Source organism: Panthera pardus, unplaced genomic scaffold, assembly GCF_024362965.1.
Source record: "Panthera pardus isolate Hobbes unplaced genomic scaffold, ASM2436296v1 HiC_scaffold_13, whole genome shotgun sequence".
NCBI classification, from domain to species: domain Eukaryota; kingdom Metazoa; phylum Chordata; class Mammalia; order Carnivora; family Felidae; genus Panthera; species Panthera pardus.
In genome coordinates this window covers 33,099,442-33,105,441 of record NW_026526688.1, presented here as the reverse complement: position 1 = coordinate 33,105,441, position 6,000 = coordinate 33,099,442, and the positions used below count along the sequence as shown (strand labels likewise).

General features: G+C 38.2%; 1 protein-coding gene across 1 annotated transcript in view; it reads right to left on the bottom strand.

The window, feature by feature from the left end:
• Positions 1 to 3,610: 3,610 nt before the first annotated feature.
• Positions 3,611 to 6,000, bottom strand: part of LOC109277385 (basic proline-rich protein-like) — a 38,291-nt gene continuing 35,901 nt past the window's right edge. The window contains exon 3 of the mRNA XM_053900952.1: positions 3,611 to 4,030. The gene's annotated coding sequence lies outside the window, so the exon portion shown is untranslated. The remainder of the gene's footprint in view (positions 4,031 to 6,000) is intronic.

Genomic DNA, 6,000 nt, shown 5'->3' with positions numbered 1-6,000 from the left:
TTTTGGCTCGGGTCATGATCTCACAGTTCGTTAGTTCGAGCCCCACGTTGGGCTCTGTGTTGATGGTGTGGGGCCTGCTTGGGATTCTGTCTCTCTGCCCCTCCCCCACTTGTGTGCGTGTGTGTGTGTGTGTGTGTGTGTGTGTGTGTGTGCGCGCGCGCGCGCTCTCTCGCTCTCTCAAAATAAATAAACGTTAAAAATATTTTTTAAAGACAGGAAAAACAGCCTTTGTTTCATTGCCTTTCTTCATTGTCCTTCTATTCTCTCTCTCGTTTTTTTAGTAGGCTCCAACACAATGTGGAGCTTGAACTCACAACACTGAGATGGTAAGTCACATGCTCTACCGACTGAGCCATCCAGACACCTCGATCTTTCTATTCTCTATTTCATTTATTTATACTCTTTTATTATGTCTTTCCATGTGCCTACTTTGAATTTAGTTTGCTCTTGTTTTCAGGTTTCTTAAAATAGAACATTAGCTTATTGATTTAAGATCTTGTAAAAAAAATGTATTGTGATAAGAACACATAACATTGCATTTACTATCTTAACCATTTTTAAGTCTACAGTTCAGTAATGTTATGTATATTTACAGGTTGTGCAACAGATCTCTAGAACTTTTACATCTTGCAACACTGAAACTCTATACCTACTAAACACTAATAAACCCTTCACCTTTCCCCAGGCCCTGTCAGTCACCCTTATACTTTCTGTTTCTGTAATTTTTAACTATTTTAGATACTTAGGATGAGTGAAATCATACAGTATTTGTCCTTTTGCAACTGGCTTATTTCACTTGGCCTAGTCTAGAGTTTCATCCATGCTGTAGCATGTGACAGGATTTCCATATTTTTAAAAACTGCCTAATATTCCATTGTGTGTACCACATTTTCTTCATCCATTCATTTGTTGGTGGACATTTTGGTTGCTTCTCCCTATTGACTATTGTGAATAAGGCTGCGGTGAACCCAAGTGTGCAGATCCCTTGTTGAAAGTCTGTGTTAGATTCTTTTGAGTATATGCTCAGAAGGTGGACTGCTGGATCTTATGGCAATTCTATTTTTAATTTTCTGAGGACTTTCCATACTGTTTTCCATGTGGCCACATCACTTTATAGTCCTATCAACAGTGCACAAGTGTTCCAATTTCTTCACATCCTTACCAACATTTTTTGTTTTCTATTCTTTTGATAGTGGCCATTCTGATGGATATGAGGTAATATCTCAATGTAGTTTTGATCTGTATTTTTCTAATTATCAATGACATTGAGCATCTTTTCATATGATTATTAACAATTTGTATGTCTTCTTTGGAGAAATGTCTACTCAAGTCCTTTGTCCATTTTTTTAATCTGGCTATTTGTTTTTGTTGTTGTATTTTAATTGTAGAGTTCCTTCCATATTTTGGATATTAATCTCTTATCACATATGACAATGTTGTCTCCTCTGTTTTATATTTTATATCTATAGTCCATTCTCAATGCACACCCTTAGCCTACAGGGTGTGATCTTGAAATATCATTTTCCATTAAAGGAAGCCAAAGGTTCTTGAAGAAATTGTTAATTCCAGGACTTGGGCAAGAAATATACAAACAAGCGTAGTGTATCTTCTCATAGTGAGTAGGCTATCAGAGAGTACTGGAGTATTATCAAAAAGACACAAATGCAACTTGAAGAAGCTTCCACGTGCCAAAGGTGGACAGGGTGAACAGCAGTAAGGATAAAAAGAGTAAAATATTTTAAATGGTCCATGAATAAGAAAATTTATCTCTCTGAAAAAAATTCACTAAAGAAAAACAATGAAAACCATAGTTTATATTTTTAAATATGTCAGTATGGTTTCTCGGATTCCAAAGTAATTACTGTCACCCTAGTAGAAAGTGCAAGTTAAATACATGAGTTTGTAATAATGTTTTAAGAATTTGGCTACCTCTGAAGGATGATAGGGAATTAACTCATTTTTTTTAACTGTTTTTTTTTTTAAAGGAAAAAAAATCAAACATTTCTCCTGATTTCCTGTGGAAGCTATACTGGATATGTTGAGCGCATCTACGCAAGTATTTTAAGAAGTCACTATAGGGGCGCCTGGGTGGCTTGGTCGGTTAAGCGTCTGACTTCGGCTCAGGTCATGATCTCACGGTCCGTGAGTTCGAGCCCCGCGTCGGGCTCTGTGCTGACAGCTCAGAGCCTGGAGCCTGCTTCCGATTCTGTGTCTCCCTCTCTCTCTGACCCTCCCCCATTCATGCTCTGTCTCTCTCTGTCTCAAAAATAAATAAACGTTAAAAAAAAAAAAAAAAAAGAAGTCACTACACCTTTTGTATTGCCTATAAATTGCCATTTGGAGTTATGGGTTTGGTCATATTTGAAATGATCAGGTTTGAAATTTGGGGTCATTATTACCTGATAATGGGAAACACTATCAGGATAAAGACCCGGTTTCTTCAACAAATACAATGCACAAATAAAATATGATGATACAGCGGGAACTTCAGATTAAAAATTACATTCAGATTAAAAATAACATTTTTTAAAGATATTATTTTTAGGGGTGCCTGGGTGGCTGTGGGTTAAGCGTCCAACTTAGACTCAGGTCATGATCTCAGGGTTCTTGAGTTCAATCCCCAAATCAGGCTCTGTGCTGACAGCTCAGAGCCTGGAGCCTGCCTCAGATTGTGTCTCCCTTTCTCTCTGCCCCTCCCTAGTTCTCTCTCTCTCTCTCTCTTTCCCTCTCAAAAATCAATAAAGATTTAAAAAATGATATTATTTTTAAGTAATCTCTACACCCAGTGTGGGGCTTGAACTTACAACCTCAAGATCAAGAGTTGCATACTCTACTGACTAAGCTAGATAGCCACCCCTTAAATATCATATTAAAAAAAAAAAAAAAACAGAACTAAACTTTATTTGTTTAAGGATACACAATGGGTTAGGAAAACTATAGCACCAGGAAATGATTTTTATATTACCTGAATAAGCATCTGTCTTCCTGCTAGAGGGACGGGGCATGTGGTAGGATACCGTGTGGCTGGTCAACTTTTATCCCTTGACGGGTGTGATAATTACAAGTTTCGCCTTATGATTATTTTTTTTATATTTTACATATATTTTATATGGTTTATGTGCCTGTGCTAGAATGTAAAATAAAAACTAGGGGCACCTGGGTGGCTCAGTCAGTTAAGCATCCAACTCTTGATATCGGCTCAGGTCGTGATCTCACAGTTGTGAGTGTGGAGCCTGCCTGGGATTCTCTCTCTCCCTCTGTCTCTGCCCCTTCCCTGCTCGCATGCATGCTCAATCTCTCTCTCTCTCTCAAAATAAATAAATAATAAAATAAAATAAATTTTTTTAAATAAAATAATTTAAATTAAATTTAAATTAAAAAATAAGTCAAGATGGTGATTAATTTGGAAGGCAGGGGTTTTAAAGAGGACACAAGGACTCTGAGACCATGGTGGCATTCACTTTTTGGGTCCAAGTGGTGGCTGCATAGGTGCGTGTAAAAATGTGCCAAGATAAACATCCACGATTTGCTCACTCTTCTGTATATTCGTTTTACTTCACTAATAAAAGTTATTTTAAAATATAAAAGGAAAAAAGCACAAGAGTCTCCCTTAGCCACTACTTAATTTGCCCTCCATTTTTTTATTTTAGGAAATGTTGCCTTTTGGGCTCATCTGTGTCATGGGAGAAATACATAATTTCATACTCGATTTAGAAGGCGTCCAGATGTTGTTCCATTATTTAGTTGGCGCTGTGTGGAAGTGTTGCTTAAAGAAAGACTTCCAGTGCCAGAAATTTCTCCGCAATATATCACGTTAAACACCAATGATTTGTGTTTTAGATTTTGCCTAGTGCTTTTCGTAGTATTGGAATTCTCATTGTAAACCATAAGAGCTATCTGCAGGGAATCTAGGCCTTTCCTGTTTCCCATTTCCTTCATTGGGGGAGATAACATCACAGTATATATGGAGAGGACCCGGTTATTTCCAAATCCATAGATTCATCGGGGCTGGGAAATGTCAAATCGGCACCTGAATAAATAAAACACAAGCCCATTAGTGCAAGCTTATGTGACCTGTCAGCATCATTAGGCTTTGCCGAGCACAGGAAGCCAGCTGGTATAAGGCCTTTAATAATGATGGCATCTCTCGAGAGAGCCTAACAAATCCAGGCTTTGCTTTTTGAATAAGCATTCTGATGTTTACTTTCCAGGCGAGGGTCTCACTTCGTTTTTAGGTTGCTGTAATTCAAACCCTGCCTTCGTAGGAGTCTTCTCGCCCTGCTGTGAATGGAAGCACCCAACTAGATTCCGCAGTATTGCACAGACCTTACTAACCCACAAGGTGACCCAGCAGTCAGACGCTTCGCCAGGCTTTACATCCCCGACTTCGGTATTCTAAAGGCAATCTCTGCAAGGACCCTTTTGTTTGAGAGGGTAAACTCGTTAGCTTTACGATACAAGCTTACGTGGTGAATATTAATGTTTTTTTGTTTGTTATTTTTTTTTTTGGTAACGTGTATTTATTTTTGAGACAGAGAGAGACAGAGCATGAACAGGGGAGGGGCAGAGAGAGAGGGAGACGCAGAATCTGAAACAGTGAGATCATGACCTGAGCCGAAGTCAGACGCTCAACCGACCGAGCCACCCAGGCGCCCCTGAATATTAATGTTTAAGGGTGCAAAGTTTAGGAGCGTGGACCTGGACCCAGACTGTCCAGATTCAAACTCTTTGCCACCTATTAGTTGTGTAACCTTGGGCAAAGTTACAAAAACTTTCTGGCCCTCAGTTTACTCATCTGTGAATGAAGATCGTGATGCCTGTCGCATAGGGTCCAGGTGAGAATTAGATAGTATGAATATGTGTATAGTTCATAGAACAGTGCATATAATAAGCACTCCAAGTGTTCGGAATATTATTGTGTGGGCTTGCACAAGTAACTTAACCTCTCTGTGCTTTTTTATCTATTAAATGGAAATAATGAAAATAGTACTTACTTTATAGGGTTGTAATAAGTATTCAATTGGTTAATTCATATACAGTGTGTAGTAAATTGCCTACCAACATCGTAAGCACTCAATAAATGGTAGCTATTATTATGCAATCTCTCCTCTTTTTTTTTTTTTACCTATAGAAATGCAAATAGGAGGCTGGGCTGAATATAATTTATGCAACAGGGCACCTGCGTGGCTCAGTTGTTAATTAAGCATTTGACTTCCGCTCAGGTCAGGATCTCAGGTTTGTCAGTTTGAGTCCCACATTGGGTGAGCCCTGCTTCTCTCTCTCTCTCTCTCTCTCTCTCTCTCTCTCTCTCTCTCCCTCTCTGTGCTCTCTGCCCCTCACACGATTCTTTCTCTCTCTCTCTGCTCCTCACTTACTTGTGCCCTCTCTCAAAAAAAAAAATTATGCAACATGTTTACCAATTTTCAGGAAAACATTATTGATTCTTTAATATAACTATTTAACATAATCCATGTTTTACATTACAAATCTTTTCTATAATAATATTCATAAAATAACAGAAAAATAAAATTTCCATAGTCTCACTATGCAATTATATGTATTTTACATACTTTACATTTTTCTTTTTTCTTTCCACTCTCTTCTCTACCCTACACAAAATCATAATTTTAACGCTGGGCCCTTGAATTCCTTTTAAAGAACTGTTTTTCTTTTTTTTTGTTTTTTTTTAAGAACTGTCTTTCTTTAGCAAAATCCCTTAGCACTGTCATTTGGGTGGAAATGAGACTGTCAGGGCAATTAGAATAGCCAAGTACACAGAAAGGAATCTAAAGTACCCAGCAATAAGGCTGAGGAGCAAATCTGAAGTACAGAGCAGGCAAAGTAAAGAAAAGCAGAAGGCGGGGCTGAGGAACAGAGTGAAAGGGATGAGGCTCTTTAAAGAATAAGAAGGTGTGTTTATTATAATTTTCATCATTTGTGACATAGACACCATCTCTCCTCCCAAACTGAGTAGTCTGTTATCACCAACGAAAGCTTTCT